The 22,624-nt window shown below is 44.1% G+C and overlaps 1 protein-coding gene and 1 long non-coding RNA gene across 7 annotated transcripts in view; one reads left to right on the top strand and one right to left on the bottom strand.

The window, feature by feature from the left end:
- fam131ab (family with sequence similarity 131 member Ab) overlaps window positions 1–22,624 on the bottom strand; it is a 335,743-nt gene that overhangs the window by 135,781 nt on the left and 177,338 nt on the right. The gene's annotated exons all lie outside the window — the stretch shown is intronic.
- LOC307167468 lies at window positions 806–19,939 on the top strand. 2 transcript variants are annotated; one of them, XR_013822792.1, is made up of 4 exons: window positions 806–979; window positions 1,166–1,267; window positions 10,963–11,234; window positions 19,279–19,939. It is a non-coding gene; the product is annotated as an uncharacterized lncRNA (long non-coding RNA). The 2 variants fall into 2 exon arrangements; XR_013822793.1 differs by having other exon boundaries at window positions 806–1,267.

Below are 22,624 nucleotides of genomic sequence, written 5' to 3'. Positions count from 1 at the left end.
TAGCTAGTTTGATTTGCATTGAGAGATGATCTTATGGAAAGCACTCCATGCCAATCTCTAGGTATGGTGAAGGCTATGCCTAGAGTATATACAGTAACACTTTATATTGCAAGGGAAAATTCTTTGAGTTCTGAAGCTTATAATGCACTAACAAACACATCTCCATTTCCTGACTTGTATTCACGAACACATAATAGGTATAAATATACACATATACACACACACACACACACACACACACACACACACACACACACACACACACACACACACATATATATATATATATATATATATATATATATATATATATATATATATATATGAAGAGTTCAGATGCAAAAGCCTCTAAGTGCAATTTGAAAATTTATTCTAGAATGATCATTTTTATCAAGCCTGTATATTTATGTTCAGTAATTTCACTTAAATGGCAATGAAAATGACCTATTAATTGTCATTTAAGTGAAATTACTGAGCTTAAATATACAAGCTTGATAAAAATGATCATTCTAGAAGAAAATTTCAGACGGCACTTAGAGGCTTTTGCATCTGAACTCTTCATATATATACACAAAATAGGTTCCCAAGATGGATGGGCAGGAAAGGGAGGAAAAATGCTGATATGAATTCACACTTGTGGTAAACACATTTCCCAGGAGTTAATACAATGTAGTACTGAAGTCACATTGTTGTATGATTTACGTATGTCACATAGTTTTGCTTCCTTTGGAAAAAACCCTAGCAGGCACAGGAACTGATGTAACCAACATTCCTATATATATAGCCTACTAAAGTTTTTTTGTATGAGGTTGTTGCGTTTTTGATTTTGATGTCGTTGCAGCCATGAAGAGAATATAGCTTATCTTCAGTTTAGTTTTTACTAAGATTCTTTGATTGATATTGCTCTGCTGTATTTCTTTACTTGACAAACTCGGACGAGGACAAGTTAACCATATATACTGCTTGAACTGCATATAAGGTAATTAGCCTTTGTAAATCCATTCACAGGACTGCCCTGGAATAGGATAGAGCTAAGTATTATAACCTGTAACCTTTTGTTCATTTGTTATAATCCTTTTTTGTTTTATTGTATAACCAGTATTTTAATCTTTTGTATAAATACATTTTATTTTATAAAGACAAATACTGTTTCTTTATACTTCAGCTCACAAAAGACAGTTCTATAAATATTATACCAGAGCATTATAAGTATAGCTTATACTACTACTATTCTTCGAAGTATCCTTGGACAAGATTCTGCTGGAAGGTAAGCATAAATTTTGATCCATAGGCTTAACTTACAAATGCAAAGGTGATATAATATTCCTAGACTTGCTGATATGTGTTAGACAAGCCAAGAGGTTAATCCTAGAAAATCTGACCTGACAGCACAAGGCTATCTAGTTAACTTTGGTTACTATGAGGCTAATCAGGAAATGAAATAATATCAGATCTTAGTACAATGTATATATATATATATATATATACAGTACAGGCCAAAAGTTTGGAAACATTACTATTTTTAATGTTTTTGAAAGAAGTTTCTTCTGCTCATCAAGTCTGCATTTATTTGATCAAAAATACAGAAAAAAAGTAATATTGTGATATATTATTACAATTTGGGCTTCTTCGTGCAAAAATGCATGAAAACGTTTAAGTTTTGAATTTTGCATTTTTTTTTTGCTTCATCGGAGGGGGATGAAACTTGGTGACTTTTGTTATATTACCTATGTGAACACACAAAAAAAAATCAAGGAGATGATTCAGATATGTGTTAAAGGGTCGTTAAAAAAAAAGTCACACTTAGCTTCCTTCGTGCAAAAATGACCGACCATAGGAAATCAATGAATGGGAAATACGAAAAAATAGGAAAACTCAGAGAAACTTTTGGTGGTACAAACTACAAATCAGCCACTGTGCAGAAAAGAAGTGCACAGCAATGAAGGGGTGACACTCTAAAACATCAAGAGTGCAAATAAGACACCCCCCCCCACACACACACACCCACAAACACACACACACAACAAATTTTGCTCCAAACTATATAAAAACTATATAATCATAACTCCAAAACTGTAGCAAGGAGAGTCAAAAGGTAGGTATCATTTGAAAGAACTCTTTTTAAAAAAATGTAAAATATAAATTAGATTACATTTGGACATTGTCCTGCCGAGAAACTGCTGATAAAAGACAAAATATAATTTTTATTATGATTTTGCATATCTTTCTTATTTGTCATGGACTCAGGAAGGAAATAAGGTAGGAGGGAAATTATTTTTTCACTGTAAAGTTCAGACTCTAAGCTTTCAAATGACATCAACTTTGTGTTAATCAAGGTGTAGTAGTAGGGAATTTCCCTTTCCCTTGTTTTGTGTTCGTTACCCTTATATGGTAATGGGTGGATGAGGTAATTAGGGCCGGTGTATTTAAGTGTGTAAACAGGAAGCCCTAGAAGTTAGGCTTTGTCATACCCGCCCCTCTTCTGGTTATCGGTGTGACGTTAGTTGAGTGATGGCTGTAGCCGTCTCGGCGGCGTTCCCTGGGAGTTGCGCCAAGCGCTCATTGAAGGCTTTAAGCTGAACATTCGCGAGTGCATCCTGACATCGTGATAAGGGTGGTTCGTGATGTGTGGGTGTGTGATTCTCGTGTGTCTCCCGCATACCACGTGATTAACTCAGGTCGTGCTGCTGTTTTTCATGATTAGGTCATTTTTGTTTTGTTTTTCATGATTAGGTTATTTTTGTTTTGTTTTTCGTGACTAGATATCAGTTCTGTGTTTTGTTTTGCTTTCGTTTTTATGGATTGGGTTATTTCTTTAATGACGTTGGTTTGACCAGTGTAATTTGGGCCATACCGTGTCAGTATCAGTGTGTAGCGTCTATCTAACACCTGTTGAGTATTTCGGGGTCATCGATGAGGTAGGACGGATTCTCCGTGCACCAGCTGATCTGGTCCATCACGTCTGATGTGATTTTTGTATTTGTATCGCACCCACTAATTTTTCTTTTCTTTTTTCTTTTTTTGGTTTGAGTCAAGGCTGAGTGTACGGAGGGGGAGGCTAGTCACCTGGGTGAACACATTTGTTGTGAGGTTGGAGCACCAGGGTTCGAGTACCTCTTCCTATTTGGTTTGCCGTGCACACATAAATGGTTGAGAGCACAACTGTTTACAGCTAGCTTGCCACCCCTAAAGTAAACTTTAGCCTTGTAGTTTATATATATATTTTTTTGTATTTATTATTTTCTTGTTTTATTTTGTGGGGATGCTATTTTCATTTCTTTTGTGATGTTTTGTCTACTGTGAGTCAGTGTTTGAATCAGCCATGTGGGGAGGAATGTTCTTTTAACAATTGATATATCCTATTCTTATAATAAACTTGTTAGTGATTTACATTATGAATAAATGATGCCAGTAGAGTATTTTCTTCACAAATAAAAGTATTTTATTTGTTTATTTGATGACACGACTCTGTCTTTTCTCTGCACCACCGAACCTGGGTTCCTTTAATATTTCCTTGGGTGCAATTCCCAAGGTGGCGTAGTCCGTGCTATTTGGATTTGGTTATACCAAAAAAAACAATAGGCTACCGCTCCGGTCACAAAGGCAAAAAAATAAAAAAAATATGGTAATGAATATTTTCGAAGCTATTTTCGTACCTGCTGGCGGTACACCGTTTTAGAAGCATAGGCGGAAATCGCGGGGGGGTCGGGGGGGTCAGGACCCCCCCTATCTGAGGGTTGTCCCCCCCTAAAATATCATTAAAATATGTGTATTGAAAATAATTTAATGATTATACTTAAAAGTTGTGTAAGAAGTAAAACACTACAAATGCAAACGGAGCAACAACAAAAAACGTTTTAAACATTTTGATTCCCCCCTCCCTTGCCTCACAGTGGTTTGGTCCACTCACTGCCAGCGCCACTTTTACCTCACCACCGACACACACACAGTCCGGTGGGAGAGAACAAAGTTTTTGAATAGTTGTGGAACTTCAGTAAGTCAATGTTATTTTATTCACTCTAAACAATGGATGAAGTGATTATTTTCTCTTTAATATAGATGATGCTGAGTCATTAATAAATCATCTAAACAAAAATTATGATTGTGTAACTTTACTTGTGTATGTACTTTTGTCACCGATGGAGTCTGCCATGTTAGCGATTAACGTAATAGCGTTTAACTGTTACCCGTTTTATAACGTTACAGTCTAGCTGCTATGCGTTTTCCTAGCTTGTTTAATACCGGTATCTCTCTCACACACCCCCATAGACGCACACACTACGTGTTAAAAGTTAACGTAACGTTAGTCTTGTAGATTAGACTAGTGCGGGTGCAGATTTAGATTTTCACGCTTTCACTGTGATTTAGTCGGTTACTCGGTTTATATAATTTAATATAGTTAATCTAATAAAATATCACATTAAGATTTTCTTCATTTCTCATTCTTAATTTTTCTTCGTTTTTCTTTCTTCAGTGCAGTTTTCCTCCAGATATTAGCATGATAACAAATGTGATTTTGATTTTATAAGTTTAATAAACAAGAAGTTAATAAGTCATGTACGTTTTAAAGAACACTTTGCCTGTGTTTAGCTCTTTCACCAACGAAAATAGTTGAAAACTAAGCCAGAGCACTGTAATTGTGTCTCTGAGAAACACACAAAGGTGTTTCCTACTGAATGAATCAGTTGAATCTCAATGACTCATTCATTAACAGTGACTTGCTGCTGCCTCCTACTGGCGGTTTTAATTTCACATCAAAAGTATATTTTCATGTTTTAAAATTAAATCATTTCAAATATAAATATTAATAAAATATTTTTAAAACAACAAAATATTATTTATGTTTGTGTAAAAGCATCTAAATGCCACTTCAAATGCAGCTTCTGTGTTTCCTCTACATTGCAAATATTTTGTGTATACAGTCCTTTTGTCTTATTATAATTTAATTTGATTACATTTATGAAATTTACACAAAAGATGATGCATGCATAATTAGGTTTAAAAATGAATGTATAAAAGGTAAAAGGTCTGTCTCAGATGAAACCTAAAATACAATGTGAAGGACGCAAGATAATTTAATAATTATTATATTACCGTGTGGTGAACCTATGAACCTTACATAAACACATATTTAAACAACAATTGCTTTGTGTTGTTAGCCGGAGAAAATGACAGAGAAAAGAAAAACGGACATAAGATCATTTTTCAGTGCACCAAAACGCCAAGTAAGTACAAAATTAAGGCAATACATCATTATAAAAATGGGTGCTTATGGAAATACTAACGTCACGGTGTCACAGGCAAAGGATACAGAAAGTACTGAGGGACAGGGAGACCAGGGACAGTCAGGTTTAGAATCTCAGGTAAGTGTGTTGAGCTTTTGTTAAAGGAGAACTCCGGTCAATTTTAACATTGAGCTAATTTTTTTGTACATTTGGAGTGCTGTCAATACAGAGAACAACGACAAAAATCGGTGTTGCCTACACCGAGTTATTCTATTTTGAAAATTTGCACCCTAGGTAACTAAACCTATGCGTGTGAACTCGGCAATCGACTACTTTGGACTTTGACTGAAAACAGGATGTAAACACAGTTTTTTGCGCTGGCTTAAATAACATAATTTTTATTCATATCTTTCACATCTACTGCAGTCAGATTCACTCGTGTTCACTCTGCAGGAATCACTCACATGACCTGTGCACTTGTAATGACACATCAAGGATGTTAAGAGGCTAAAAGCAGGTTTAAAACTTGCCCCATTGAAGTCAACAGGGTGCAAATTTTAAAAAGAGGATAACACGGTCGGTGTAGGCAACACCGATTTTTGTCGTTGTTCTCTGTATTGACAGCACTCCAAATGTACAAAAAAATGAGCTCAATGTTAAAATTGACCGGAGTTCTCCTTTAATGTTTTTTGGAGGTGTGTCTGTTTAGCAGATGAGCACCACTGGCTCAACAATTTATAGTATGATCAGCCAATTCAGCCAAAGTGTTATGAAAAAAAAGAGAGTCTTTATTTAGAAGTATTGCTATTGGGTTGGATGAGGTAGTTATTAGGAGTATGCAACACATCTTCTGTTCCAGGAGTCAGACTTTCTTGAGACAGTGAGAGTAGAGGAAGGGTCAGAACCAGGGAGAGAGCCAGAGAAAGCAGCACAAGGAGACAATATTGCCAGCACCAGCACAGGGGACAGGAACACAATCTTCATTTCAGATCTCAGTGACTGCACAAAGCCGTACCAACCACACCCCCAGTGTATCGAGAAACAAATACTTCAGAACAAGTCATTGGCATTTCAAGAGAAATGGTACCAAGACTTTCCATGGCTACATTACAGTCCATCAGTAAGAGGGGTCTTGTGTTTTTACTGCAGCAAAGGTGTTTCTAATCAGTACCCTTTAGGTCATAGAGCTGATGCGGCTTTCATTAGTACAGGCTTTAGAAATTGGAAAAAAGCCATTGAAAAATGTACAGCACACCAGACCTCCCAAGCCCACCGACATTATGTGACTGTGAGTGCACATCAGTCAAACCCAATCAGTGCCCAGTTATCCAGTGCATGGGGTAAACAGCAGGAGGTGGCAAGACATTGCTTGAAGAGAATTGTTAGCTCTGTACGGCATGTGGCAAGGCAGGGACAATCTTTAAGAGGCCATACTGATGAAAGTGGGAATCTGTATCAGCTCCTGAAACTTAGGGCAGAAGAGGATGATCCTATTTTATTGAAATGGTTAACAGATCGCACCATTGCATACACAAGCCCTAAATCACAGAATGAAATCCTGAAAATTATGGCCAATACAATAATCCGAGATATTGCAAGTGAGATTAGGTCTCCAGCCCTTGTTCAGTTTTCTGTAGTAGTTGATGGTACCCAGGATATTTCTGGTGTTGAGCAGGAAAGTGTCTGTCTGCGCTATGTGGACCATGACCTTGTTCCACATGAGGAATTTATTGGATTATACAGTTTATCAGAGACAACAGGCCAGGGCATTGCCAAGATGGTAACTGATGTGCTGTTGAGGCTCAATTTGCCCATGTCTGCTTTACGTGGGCAGAGTTACGATGGCGCTTCAAACATGGCAGGAAAGTACAGCGGTGCACAGGCAATAGTGAAGGAACAGCAGCCATTAGCCCTCTATGTGCATTGCGGTGCCCACTGTGTCAGTCTAATCACACAGGCTGGCTGCTCAGCCTCCCCAATGATTCGGGACTGCCTTTCTTGGGTCCACCAGTTAGGCATCCTTTTTAGCCAGTCAGGAAAATTTAAGAGAATGTTTGAAAACATAGTTACCTCTGAAAATGTACCCATCACCACACTGAAACCCCTTTGTCCAACCAGGTGGACTGTGCGCAATTCTGCTATATTAGCTGTGCTAGGGCAGTATGAGCGGGTACTTGGCAGCCTAGAGGAGATGGCAAAAAGTACATCTAGGACAGCTTCAACTGCCAGTGGTTTATTTGAGCACTTCAGTAAAGGTAAGACTGTGTTGGGCCTCACACTTGCTTCTGCTGTTGTTGGAGAGCTTGAGTGCCTGAACATTTCACTGCAGAAGAAGACCCAGACTGTCTCTGGTATGCAGGCTGCAGTAGATTGTGTCCTATCCTCTCTTCAGGGAAAGAGAAATGACAAGAGCTATCTTGAACTGTATGAGAAAGCTACAGCATTGGTTAACTCCACTGAATCAGTTGACTCTATTGAGACAGCAAATTCAAGGCGCTTTGCTGGCAAAGCAGTGGATCATTACAGGGCAGAGTTCTTCAAAGTATTGGATTGTGTGGAGGTTCAGTTTGGTGACCGTTTCAATCAAGACAGTCTAAAGACTCTGCAAAACTTAGAGAGTGTCCTTTTGACCGGGGTGTTAACTGATTCAATAGTTGAGTATCCTGAGTTGCATAGAGGTTCTCTCTCAGTACAGTTGCCCCTCTTTCGGCAGAAATATCCCTGTAGCAGCAGTGGAGAGGCAGCAGAGGTCCTAAGAGGAATGCCAGTGGAGGTTCGGGGGTTGTTTGACCAAGTTGAGGTCCTGGTCAGAATTTTGTTGGTGGTGCCAGTGTCCTCATGTGAAGCTGAGAGGAGCTTCAGTGCACTGCGGAGACTGAAGACGTGGCTAAGGGCTACAATGGGCCAAGAAAGACTCAACAGTCTTTTAGTGTGCAATGTGCACAAAGACAGGCTGGACAGCCTTAACATAAACAAGATATGCCAAGAGTTTGTGGGGCCAAGTGATACCAGGAAAAATACATTTGGTACTTTTGTTTAGTGCCTGTCCTGTCATGCAAGTCTGATTTAAATTACAGCTATGTTTTATTACTACATATAGAGCAGTGTCTATAACCTAATAATTTTATTTGTTACAAAATAATTTGATTTGTTTAATATAGGGATACTTTCACAATATTGACGTTTTTCATTACTTTTAAAGTTAAGTTTGAAGTAATAACTTATTTTTATTTAATTTTTTTCCCTCTCTTTTTTGTCTATACTGATCTCACTATACAGTTGTGTGAGGGTGTATTTCTAAAAGAGTATAGTCATGCCTTTATTTGCTAGGCATGGTAAGTGTTTTTGTATGATTTAATTATAACTGTACAGCAACAATGTTGCTATTAAATGTGCTATATAAATAAATACATGTTGAAGTTAAGTTCAAATTTCATTGTATTTTGGTGGGTTGACTGTGCAAACAACTTAAAAAACATTGCAATAAATCTTTTTATGATTTTGAAGATTTTTTTGGTCAATTTAGTCAGCTTTTCCATTGAACCAGAAAGAAACTTTGGTATAGTGGAATGGCCTCCATGCTACACTAATAATAGTAGTAAGGCTTTTCTCTCTGTACACATTTCCTTGCAAGTACAATTTTGCCTGTATTATTGGTGTCCCCTTCAAAAATTGTTCTTGAAAAATTTTATGTTTATTGTCCCCCCCAACATTTAGATGAAATTTTCGCCCCTGTTTAGAAGGATTACTCATCACTCGTTAGGATTTAATAAATGTGATTGGATGCATTAAAAAGCTGAGATCCTAAGCTTTAAAATGTTTTTTTTTTATGATATATTTTGTGTTGTTCCATTCAGTGGTTGCTTAGTAATTTGAATCCGAATGGGAATAAAAAATTAAAAATAAAGCTATAGACAGCCTATAGGCGGTTACAGGACATTACACACATTTACATATTTTTAAAGCCACTAGATGACGCTCTTCTCACTTGATTTTTTTTTTTTTTTAGGCCTTCACTCTATTTTGATGTGAAATGTTGCATTTATTAAAAAAAAAAAAAAAAAAAAATACAAATAAAATATAAATATATATATTAATTCTAATGGAAAAAATAGCTCATAAAATTATATAATTAATGCAAAGTATCAAAAATCTTTAAAAATTCTAAATAATAATAAAAAAATTATTGAACAAAAATATATTTCATTGGTTTTCCTGGGGAAAAAAAAAGGTTAAATTTTAAGGCTTTGTACGTTTTTGCACAAAAGGAAGCCAAGTGTAACACATTAATGAAGAAGCCCAGAGGGTTAAAATAATTGGTTTTCAATTTATTATACTTTAAATTATCATTTATTTCTGTGATCAAAGCTGGATTTTCAGGATCATTACTCCAGTCTGTCACATGATCCTTTAGAAATCACTCTAATATGATGATTCATTATCAAAGTTGGAAACAGTTCTGCTGCTTAATATTTTTTCATAACCTGTGATACTTTTTTAGGATACTTTGATGAATAAAAAGTAAAAACATAAAATAAAATAAAAAGAAGCAAATGTTTTAAAAATAGAAATCTTTTGTAACAACAATATACACTGGTCAGTAATTTGGGGTCAGTCGTTTTTTTTTCTTTCTTTTTTTGAAATAAATCAATACTTTTATTCAGCAAGGATGTGTTAAATTGATAAAAAGTGATAGTAAAGAAGATTTATATTATTAGAAAATATTTTTTATTTTTGAATAAATGCAGTTCTTTTTAACTTTTTATTCATCAACTATATTAGGCAGCAGAACTGTTTCCAACACTCATAATAAATCAGAATATTAGAGTGATTTCTAAAGGATCATGTGATTGACTGGATGTCACATGTGACACTGAAGACTGGAGTAATGATGCTGAAAATTCAGCTTTGCATCACAGAAATAAATACATTTTTAAAGTATATTCAAGTTGTAATAATATTTCACAATATTACTGTTTTTTTTTTCTGTATTTTTAATCAAATAAATGAAGCCTTGATAAGCATTAGAGACTTCTTTCAAAAATATACAAAAATCGTAATGTTTCCAAACTTTTGACCTGTACTGTATATATAATATATATATATATTAGGGCTGTGCAATGATTATCATCCAAAAATGAAAGTTTGTGTTTATGTAATATATGTGTGTGTACTGTGTATAATGTGTATTATAAAAGAAAAAAAAATATTTATTCACAAAATATTTATATTTATATATAATATAAATTCTATATAAATATATACAGTGTATACATGCAACTATTTCTTAAATATATATATACATGTGTGTGTGTATAAATAATTTATATAGGTTAACTAGTATTTACGACAACTCAAACTCAAGGGTCCTGTATTCAAAAGGGTGAAAAAAACAACTCTGCTTATCCTTAATGTTTAAAATAATGAAGGGTACATTTCTCTTAACAAGGAAAGCTACCCCACTACTCATAATGGAGGAAATATAAAAATTTGACCAATTCACTTTGTTTAAGGCTAAAGTGCACCTCGTTATTTCCTGTAGGGTCTCCTGTGACAGGGCCGAATCAATACGCTCCTTACTTTGCCAATCAAAAATTTGTTTTGATTTTAAGTTTACCGTGCAAACCCCTTACGGAAAACCCATCTTTATCTGGTGTCCATGACCTTTACAAACATCTCTAATATAATCTGAATGGTTATTTATTGACCTGATGGTCTTTATATTGATGTGTTGCAGGGGTATTTCACACAGCGTATGAGTTGGCAGCCAGAATGACAAGGACAGTCATACTCCTTTACTTCTTTTTGGCCTTCTGTCCTCTCTCTGGGGGGATTCCCTTCAGCTGTCCGTTTCCATTTCTGAATCAGAGCGCACACCTGGGAACAGGAAAACTTTGTGCAACATTGCAACTGCAGACCAAGTTGCCCTGCCTCAGTGTAAACCTGTCGGTCAGTGAAAATGTGCCGCTGAGTCCTGAAAAATGGCATCTGGAGAGTCTGTCACTGAAGGTGAGATTCTATACATATGTACTAAATATTATTTTCCCCCATGGAAAGTAGTTTTACAACCCTTACTGTCAAGACATACATGATATACAGTATTTCTTAATTTTTTATATGTAGGTAATCATAAAATGTGGATGTAAAGTATGGATGTCAAATTAAAAGTTATATATCAGCTTAAGAGAACATGCTGATTTATATCATACCAATTCTGCCATTTAACACTTGATTGCAAATACAATTTTATGTATCTACTCTATAATGTTGCATGCTAACTTGTTATGTAATTGTAACAGTAAATACAGAGTTCTCAGGTGAAATCTACATATTTGTTCTTCTTTTTTTTCTTCCCAAATCAATGCTATTGGTCACCCAGCATGTCTGGCTGTGGGTTTTTCAAATATTTAACCAAAAAGTATTTAAAAAAACTGCTTGTGAATAAACTCCAGATGATCATCAAGCTGTCTATGCCTAACACAGTTTGCAGACTGTCTCTACTCTCACTTTGCAATGAAAGTGTAAAAGCCTCATCACAATATTTGAGCTGGATTTTGTTTAAATATTATTTAAATTACTGAATTATTTAATTCTCACATGTAATTCTTTAATGGTTGGTAACTTATTCTCTTTAAAAAATCTTCTGAGATCATAAAGTATATTGTGTATTTCACTCATGTTGGACTTGTCAATATTACATTTTGGTTGACTGCCAAATTAACCCTTGTGTGTAAGGACACTTTTTTCTTTCTTTCTTTCTTTCTTTCTTTTCTTTTTTGATCACATTGGTTGTGTTAATGCGTATAGAACAGGAAACTCGCTTAGAGAGCCAGTCTACTTTGAGTGTAACTAAATGAGCCAATGGACATTGGCTTGGTTTAACATACAGGTAGATGGTGAAACCTGCTGAGCATTTCTGCCTGTCGCACCTCCCCCGGTGCCTAAGAGATTAAGGTGTACTTAAGGTGTACGTGTTTGGGAACACTACAAAGGGCATTTATGGGTCATCAGCTGGGGACCACCATTCACGGATGTTTCGCTCCTTTAACCCCAGTACATCTCATGGTGGCGGAGCGATGGCAGGGATTTCTCCCTGCCACCCCCTGCTGATGCCCTAGGTGGAGACTGGACCCCAACTCTTTGACTTCCTTCTCAGCCACAGCCAGAAACTGCCACTTTCAGCCTCTTCTGCCAGCTCTTTCATGGCTTTCCGGTGCCTTATGCCTGTTGCACCCACGTTGTGGAGCAGACGAGAGGTTGAGGAGCCCACAAACCCCCGACACCCCACCTCCACAGGGTATATGACTGCTCTCCAACCAGCCTCCCTGCACTCTGCAGCCAGCTCAACATATTTGGCCCGCTTCCGCTCATGGGCAGCTTCAAGTCCTCCTTCCCATGGGACTGTAAGCTCCACCATCAGGACAGTCTTGCAAGCAGCAGACCACAACACAAGGTCTGGACGCAAAGACGTTTCCACTATCTCCCTGGGAAAATGGAGCTGCTTCCCAAGGTCGACTGCTAGTGTCCAACCCTTGCCTGGTGTGAGGAGTCTTCCTGTGTCCTTCTGGTGGTGGGTGTTCACCCTCTCCCCAGCCCTCGCGAACTGGATGGAATGTGCGGTTAGGGCCGGGGGCCTGCTATTCGCTTCCTGCCTGCATATCTCCACTACCTCAGCAAGCTTCTTCAGCACCAGGTCACGCCTCCACCTGTAGCGCCCTTGTGTCAATGCTGTCTTGCAGCCAGACATGATGTGTTGGAAGCTCGCGTTGGCAGTGTTACATAAGAGGCAAGATTCCTCGTTGCCAAACCATCGGTGGAGGTTGCGGGGGCAGGGTAAGGTGTCATATGCTGCTCTGACGAGAAAACTTAGCCTGGCCTGTGGCATCTTCCACACGTCAGACCAAGCCAGCTTTCTGTCTAGAAGGCCTTCCCACGACAGCCAGCCTCCCTGCTGGCCCTGGGACACTGCTTTGATGGTAAGTCTCTCGTGTTCAGCTCTCATCACCTCTGCTGCCACCATGGCCTTCCGCTCCTCTTTGGATGCGTTCGACCAGAAGAGGGGGGCCTGTCCCCAACCGAGGCCTGTCCGGCCATCCTGTACTCTGCCAACCACCTCCCTGTGTTGCAGCCTACTTATTGCCAGGTCAACCTCCTCCTTGGCCTTCCATTTTCTCCCGGTTAACACCTGGACGTCCGCAGCTCTCACCAGATGATCTGTGGACTCTCTTAGCTCCATGATCAGCCGCACCTTCTCCTGCTTATATCCTCCGCTGATGGAACGCAGGGGCAGCTGGAGCTTGGTCTTGCCAAAGAGGCCTACATCAGAAAGGCATCTTGGTAGCCCGAGCCATTTCCTGATGTACGAGTTTGCCAAGCTATCCAACTTGCTCACTGTGGAGGAGGGAACTTCGCTCATCTTGAGTGGCCACATTATCCTCTGGTACAGCGTGAATTGGTAACACCAAACCTTGTATTTGCCTGGGAGCTGACTGCGGTTGATCCTGGTGAGGCCATCTGCCAGCTGCTTCTTCACCACGTTCCCCATCTGTTTGTCCGTGAGATCTGCAGAGTAGATTCGGCCGAGGCTCCGAACCGGCTGGCTAGACAACAAGGGGATTTCCTCACCGCCAGCGCTAAAGATGGTGCGGTCACTACTGACCCCTTTCTGAAGGGACAAGCTTCGTGACTTTGAGGGCTTGATCCTCATTCTTGCCCACTCCACGAGTTCATCAAACCTCTTAAGCAGTCTCACAGTGCATGGAGCTGTCTGGAGTATGGTGGTAACGTCATCCATGTACCCTCTCAGTGGGGGTAGCCTTTGGCCTGATGGCAACTTCACTCCTCCAACCACCTGCCTTGCCCCAATGAGGATGATCTCAAACGCTGCTACAAACAAAATGGGGGAGATTGAACACCCCATGGCAATGCCAACTTCAAGTCGTTGCCACTTTGTGGTGAAGTTTTCATGTATGCAGCATATCTGGATGTCCTCAAAGTATCTGGATATCATTCCTTTACAGGGATCAGGGATATAGAAGAAGTCCAGGGCGAATTTGATAAGTTGGTGGGGGACAGACCCATAGGCGTTGGCAAGATCTAACCAGACGACATGCAGATCGCCCTTCTCCCTCTTTGCCCTCTGAATCTGTTCCCATATTACTGAGGAATGTTCAACACACCCTGGAAAGCCTGGTATGCCAGCCTTCTGGCAGCTGGTATCTATAAACCCATTGCACGTAAGAAACGAGGTCATCCTCTTGGCCATGATGGAAAAGAATATCTTTCCTTCTACGTTTAGAAGGGCTATGTTCCTAAACTGGTCGATATCCTTTGAATCTTGCTCCTTGGGAATGAGGACAGACAGGGCTCTCCGCCACTCTACAGGAACAACTGCTTTCTTCCATGCTGTTCCTAGGAGTTTCCACAGGATCCTCTGCACACCGGGACAATGCTTGTACAGCTTGTAGGGTATCCCATTGGGGCCTGGTGCTGAGGCTCCTCTTGCCCTCCGAACGATGTCTGCGACCTCACTGAGTTTAGGGGGTGCAGTATTAAAGGGCACGGCTGGGGGGGCTGGTCGGGGGACATACCCCGGGGAGCCCAGTGGAGTCAGTCTACCAGCATCGCTGAACTGCTGACTGAAGTGCCGTTCCAGCTCATCCTTTGTTGTTTCCAACTTCCCGCTCCTCCTATCCTCCAGCAGCTGCCTTGCATGTTTGAAGGGATTCTTGAAGAAATCACTCCTCTCTTTCTCCTTTCGTTTTCTGCGCTTACGAATGCGCTCAGCTCTTCGCAAGCTGGCCAGACTTTCCTTCACCTCCTTCCACAGTAGCTTCAGACCTTCCTTCTCCTCTTCCTCTGCTTTCCTCCACTGCTTTCGGAGCTGCCGCCGCCTCTTCACCAGCTGCTCGATCTGTTGTTCCCTCCTTCCTTTCAGCCTTAGGCCTGCGCATTTCTTCCCCGAGATTGTTCCGAACCTGCCTCTACACTCCTCATACAAGATGTCTCCGATGAAATTGAGCTTGGCCTCAACATCGCCACGGAGTGAGTGTTCCAGAATGGTACTGAGTTCCGCATCCAGATGTTGCCACTCTGCCACTTCCTTGGCCTTTGGCCACTTGATCGCTTGTCTCCGCCCTGGTTCTCTTCTTTCCCCTCTACGGACTGGCCCTTGGTTGTCAGGCCCAATCGCTGTGCTCTCCGCTAGACCGCCTTCAACAGGATTACTCTCCACAATTAGATCTCCTCCCTCTACTTCCTGCTCCCTCTCCTCAGCTGTGGATCCCTCAGCACTGTGGTGTGTGGCCTGGCTCTGGGGTCCACTTGTCTTACCTGCAGATTGTGCTGCAGTGCAACGCTGCTGGAGACTCTCTTCTCCACACTTCATCTTTCCCTGATGGATCCGTAATCCTCTGAACGTGGTCTTTTTCTCCCACCCACACCTGCATTTCCTCAACCTCTTAGTCTCATTGTCCATGTTCGATCCAGTCGTTGCCGAGAAATCCGTCCGATTTGGCCCTTCTTCCATCCCGCCTCTCGGAGGGCCGCCGGGTTGTTTTTCTTTGTTCGTTTTCGTAGTCAGGTCAGGGGTGTCCCCAAGGGGACAAGTGGATTGGGTGACTAGCCTTCCACTCCCAGTGCAGACTTTCCTGCTGTCAGCCAGTCTTTCCTGGCTGCCAACTGCACTTTCACAGCAGTCACTGGAAAACCAGATATTAGTTTAACATACAGGTAGATGGTGAAACCTGCTGAGCATTTCTGCCTGTCGCACCTCCCCCGGTGCCTAAGAGATTAAGGTGTACTTAAGGTGTACGTGTTTGGGAACACTACAAAGGGCATTTATGGGTCATCAGCTGGGGACCACCATTCACGGATGTTTCGCTCCTTTAACCCCAGTACATCTCATGGTGGCGGAGCGATGGCAGGGATTTCTCCCTGCCACCCCCTGCTGATGCCCTAGGTGGAGACTGGACCCCAACTCTTTGACTTCCTTCTCAGCCACAGCCAGAAACTGCCACTTTCAGCCTCTTCTGCCAGCTCTTTCATGGCTTTCCGGTGCCTTATGCCTGTTGCACCCACGTTGTGGAGCAGACGAGAGGTTGAGGAGCCCACAAACCCCCGACACCCCACCTCCACAGGGTATATGACTGCTCTCCAACCAGCCTCCCTGCACTCTGCAGCCAGCTCAACATATTTGGCCCGCTTCCGCTCATGGGCAGCTTCAAGTCCTCCTTCCCATGGGACTGTAAGCTCCACCATCAGGACAGTCTTGCAAGCAGCAGACCACAACACAAGGTCTGGACGCAAAGACGTTTCCACTATCTCCCTGGGAAAATGGAGCTGCTTCCCAAGGTCGACTGCTAGTGTCCAACCCTTGCCTGGTGTGAGGAGTCTTCCTGTGTCCTTCTGGTGGTGGGTGTTCACCCTCTCCCCAGCCCTCGCGAACTGGATGGAATGTGCGGTTAGGGCCGGGGGCCTGCTATTCGCTTCCTGCCTGCATATCTCCACTACCTCAGCAAGCTTCTTCAGCACCAGGTCATGCCTCCACCTGTAGCGCCCTTGTGTCAATGCTGTCTTGCAGCCAGACATGATGTGTTGGAAGCTCGCGTTGGCAGTGTTACATAAGAGGCAAGATTCCTCGTTGCCAAACCATCGGTGGAGGTTGCGGGGGCAGGGTAAGGTGTCATATGCTGCTCTGACGAGAAAACTTAGCCTGGCCTGTGGCATCTTCCACACGTCAGACCAAGCCAGCTTTCTGTCTAGAAGGCCTTCCCACGACAGCCAGCCTCCCTGCTGGCCCTGGGACACTGCTTTGATGGTAAGTCTCTCGTGTTCAGCTCTCATCACCTCTGCTGCCACCATGGCCTTCCGCTCCTCTTTGGATGCGTTCGACCAGAAGAGGGGGGCCTGTCCCCAACCGAGGCCTGTCCGGCCATCCTGTACTCTGCCAACCACCTCCCTGTGTTGCAGCCTACTTATTGCCAGGTCAACCTCCTCCTTGGCCTTCCATTTTCTCCCGGTTAACACCTGGACGTCCGCAGCTCTCACCAGATGATCTGTGGACTCTCTTAGCTCCATGATCAGCCGCACCTTCTCCAGCTTATATCCTCCGCTGATGGAACGCATTGCATTGATTTGCAGCAGCTGCTCTGCCACGCAGCACGGGAATATAATGAGCTGCAGGTGCAATTGCATCTTTAGCTTTTCGCTTCAGAGCCGAGCATTTGTTGTTCCTGCTTTCTGAAGAATCTACTAAAAAGACCAGTTCGAGATTTTTCAATATGTCAGATTTCAAGCCGCATGTTTCAGGATGTGGTCGTCTACTGGCATCGGGCATTAAGCAGATGCCTGGGCATTAAGCATGCTGAGGTTGAGGCTAGGTTCATGCATAAGACATGTTCTCACTTTTGGAACATGTCCATCACAGTGTTGACTTCAATACCTCAGAAAAGGTGTAGTCCCCTTGCCTATTCCTTATCGTGGCGCCCTCCCTGGTCACCGGTGGCAGGAGAGGTTCACCCGGCGGGTAGCTGGGGTGATCTCAGGGTTACGGTGAGAGGATCTTCGGAAATCACTCCCTCTTTTACACCGCAGCCAGTTGAGCTTCCTAGGGAGCGTGCTGGACCATCTGAATGATGTGTACCAGTCGTTTCCTTTGGGGCTCCAGCTGATGACCAGATTTCAATCTCAGCATTGGAGGGTGAGTTTGAAGCTGCTGAGGAGAAGGATTCGGCTGCGCTGCCCCCTTCGGGGATGGTAGTGTTGTCCCAGTCAGACTCAGAAATTATGGCCATGCTTTCCCGGGCCCCCGAGAGCATCGGGCTCGAGTGGAATCGGCTGGATGATCGGTTTCTAATGACGCATAGTGCTACGCCCCAGTGCCATTCTTCCTAGAGGTGTATGATGAGATTACTAAGTCATGGATGGCACGTTTCACTGCCCAAAACCGGTTTGATAACTCCCCCCTCGTTTCCTTCAATGGTGGGGCTGCCGATAGAGCCAGATCCTCCAGCCAATATGAGGTTTGTGTTTTACAGCCCCTACAGCATTAAACCCAAGAAAAGTGGTGGGTTACGGCCAATCTTGGATCTGCGAGTCCTGAATCTAAGCGTAATCTAAGAAGAAGGTTCTGTCCTTCAGCCTGCCCCTGTCTCCCCTTGTCATCAAGAAAGTCATGTAGACGGCCCTTGTTCCCCTGAGAGAATGCGGCTCTCTTATTCTCAACTATCTCGGCGACTGGCTTATTCTAGCACAGTCTTGGGATCAGTTGTGGGAATACAGGGATCTTAGGATCAGCTGGGAAAAGAGCAAACTCGCCCCCGTGCAGAGGATCTCTTTTCTTGGTATGGTCTTGGACTCGGTCACTCGTGTCAGCCAAGATATGCGCTGTTACTCCAGAGAGTTCCTACAGGTAAACCCTGTGAGTCCTCCATCACCTTCGGCTGCCGGCCTATATTCCACTGAATCCTTGAGAACCGGGTTTATGCTGTGAGCCATATGTGTATAATTTCCACGGCTGCTCCTAAACGGAAGCTCATGTATTTCCCTTGGGGGTACCCATCTTTGGGGGATGGAATCACCCCAGTAACTTCCATATGTAGTCAACCCTACAGGGCTGGTCCATATGTCATCTCCACATAACTCCTTCGTTGTAGAATGTGGTTCTGCAGCGTTCCTTTTCCAGTGGGAAGGGCACATTTTTCCAGTGTTATCCAATAGTCACTGGGTCATGCAGAACAGCAGTGATTGGCTTTTCTGCGTGAGCCCGATCCTGTCTTACAAGAGGGATTGGAGGATGCTGGAAGGGGCAGTAACAGTGGCGCATTGGTAGGGATTCCTATTCGTTGATTTTCTAGCAGTTTTTGTGTTAAACATTTTTTACAGCAGAGTAATAACTTTTTCAGCAAAACCCTGCCAAACATACATTTTGAGTAAAAATAATTTATTTTTTATTAATGATTTTAAACATTTCCTACACTCTTTTCTCAGATGTCATTTAGAGGCTGTTTTGACACTGTAACATTAACACATAAATCTTACTTTTTGATTTTAGGTGGAAAAAACCTGCAGTTTCATGGTGTTTCAACAAGACAAGGACAGCCAACATTTTCCTCGAGGATTCTATTCAAACATTACTATAAATTCCATCAATACACAGTCCGAATTTTTGTGTATTTGCACAAAATTGCACATCAGATACAGACGTATTCCAACATTTCCAGACTTTGATAAGAAGCATTTATTGGACAGTCCTGCACCTCCATCTGATAACAACTACTGGCAGAAAGCATGGGATAAAGCAATGGATTATAGAAAGAAATGTGTAAAGGACTCAAGTCGTTTTGAACCACCAAAGAAACAGTCCTTCATGGACAGAGAGAAATTCAGTGAAAAGTTCACACGTGACTCCAAATTTGAAATTAAAGCTTCTAATAAACAAAATTTATACAGAAGTATGGTCAAAATGGATATTTATGATGTCACTAATTCAGAAGGTAGACTACAAATCTCAAAAAGCCATAATTATGTTGTGGTTGCGCTTGACAACAATGGTAAGCCAGTTCATTATGAACCAGTTACAAATGACATTGCTAAACAGTTTCCACAAGAAAAAAACATCAAAACAAAAAAACAAATTGATACATCTAATATAATCAAAGAAGCACCAAAGATTGCAGAAAAGGCAGCCATCACTGCGATCAAAGGACTGGCAGCCATAGCTGCGTTAGCAGAAGTTGCAGCATGGACTGCTGTGAGTGGAGGTGGCGCAGGTGCAGGCGCGGGCGCAGGCGCGAGTGCAGGCGCAGGCGCGGGCGCAGGCGCGGGCGCGAGTGCGGGCGCGAGTGCAGGTGCGGGCGCAGGCGCGAGTGCAGGCGCGGGCGCGAGTGCAGGCGCGGGCGCTAGTGCAGGTGCGGGCGCGGGCGCAGGCGCGAGTGCAGGCGCGAGTGCAGGCGCGGGCGCAAGTGCGAGTGCAGGCGCGAGTGCAGGTGCGGGCGCGGGCGCGGGCGCAGGCGCAAGTGCAGGCGCAGGCGCGAGTGCAGGCGCGGGCGCAGGCGCGAGTGCAGGCGCGGGCGCAGTGGGTGCAGGCGTGGGTGCAGGCGTGGGCGCGGGTGCGGGTGTGGGTGCAGATGAGGGTGCAGATGAGGGTACAGGTACGGGTACAGATGAGGGTACAGGTGCGGGTGCAGGTGCGGGTGCAGGTTTGGGTGCAGGCGTGGGTGCAGGCGCGGGTGCAGGCGTGGGTGCAGTTGTGGGCGCAGGTGTGATCGCAGGAATGGGCGCAGCTGCTTCAAGAGCACTGTTAAGCCCATTAAGAGCAAATAAACCTGTGACTGCAGCTGCAACTACGCCCACAGAAAAGGCCAATGTGACTCCAGCCACGACTGCTGCCACACGAGAGGCAAACATGACTACAGCCACGACTGCTGCCACACGAGAGACAAACATGACTATACCCACGACTGCTGCCACACGAGAGGCAAACATGGCTACAGCCACGACTACAGCCGCGACTGCTGCCACACGAGAGGCAAACGCGACTACAGCCACGACTGCTGCCACACGAGAGGCAAACGCGACTACAGCCACGACTGCTGCCACACGAGAGGCAAACGCGACTACAGCCGCGACTGCTGCCACACGAGAGGCAAACATGACTACAGCCACGACTGCTGCCACACGAGAGGCAAACATGACTACAGCCACGACTGCTGCCACACGAGAGACAAACATGACTATACCCACGACTGCTGCCACACGAGAGGCAAACATGGCTACAGCCACGACTACAGCCGCGACTGCTGCCACACGAGAGGCAAACGCGACTACAGCCACGACTGCTGCCACACGAGAGGCAAACGCGACTACAGCCACGACTGCTGCCACACGAGAGGCAAACGCGACTACAGCCGCGACTGCTGCCACACGAGAGGCAAACATGACTACAGCCACGACTGCTGCCACACGAGAGGCAAACATGACTACAGCCACGACTGCTGCCACACGAGAGGCAAACGCGACTACAGCCGCGACTGCTGCCACACGAGAGGCAAACGCGACTACAGCCACGACTGCTGCCACACGAGAGGCAAACACGACTACAGCCGCGACTGCTGCCATACGAGAGGCAAACGCGACTACACCCGCGACTGCTGCCACACGAACGGCAAATATGACTACAGCCACGACTGCTGGCACACGAGAGGCAAACATGACTACAGCCGCGACTGCTGCCACACGAGAGGCAAACGCGACTACAGCCGTGACTCCTGCCACACGAACGGCAAATATGACTACAGCCACGAATGCTGCCACACGAGAGGCAAGCATGACTACAACCACGACTGCTGCCACACGAGAGGCAAACATGACTACAGCCACGCCTGCTGCCACACGAGAGGCAAACATGACTACAGCCACGATTGCTGCCACACGAGAGGCAAACGTGACTACAGCCACGACTGCTGCCACACGAGAGGCAAACGCGACTACAGCCGCGACTGCTGCCACACGAGAGGCAAACGCGACTACAGCCACGACTGCTGCCACACGAGAGGCAAACGCGACTACAGCCACGACTGCTGCCACACGAGAGGCAAACGCGACTACAGCCGCGACTGCTGCCACACGAGAGGCAAACGTGACTACAGCCACGACTGCTGCCACACGAGAGGCAAACACGACTACAGCCGCGACTGCTGCCACACGAGAGGCAAACGCGACTACACCCGCGACTGCTGCCACACGAACGGCAAATATGACTACAGCCACGACTGCTGCCACACGAGAGGCAAACGCGACTACAGCCGCGACTGCTGCCACACGAGAGGCAAACGCGACTACAGCCGCGACTGCTGCCACACGAACGGCAAATATGACTACAGCCACGACTGCTGCCACACGAGAGGCAAACATGACTACAACCACGACTGCTGCCACACGAGAGGCAAACATGACTACAGCCACGACTGCTGCCACACAAGAGGCAAACGTGACTACAGCCACGACTGCTGCCACACGAGAGGCAAACACGACTACAGCCGCGACTGCTGCCACACGAGAGGCAAACACGACTATAGCCGCGACTGCTGCCACACGAACGGCAAATATGACTACAGCCACGACTGCTGCCACACGAGAGGCAAACATGACTATAGCCGCGACTGCTACCACACGAGAGGCAAACGCGACTACAGCCGCGACTGCTGCCACACGAACGGCAAATATGACTACAGCCACGACTGCTGCCACACGAGAGGCAAACATGACTACAACCACGACTGCTGCCACACGAGAGGCAAACATGACTACAGCCACGACTGCTGCCACACGAGAGGCAAACATGACTACAGCCACGACTGCTGCCACACGAGAGGCAAACGTGACTACGGCCGCGACTG

Source organism: Squalius cephalus (assembly GCF_949319135.1).
Source record: "Squalius cephalus genome assembly, chromosome: 11".
Lineage (NCBI taxonomy): Eukaryota > Metazoa > Chordata > Actinopteri > Cypriniformes > Leuciscidae > Squalius > Squalius cephalus.
This window is presented reverse-complemented; position numbering and strand designations above follow the sequence as displayed.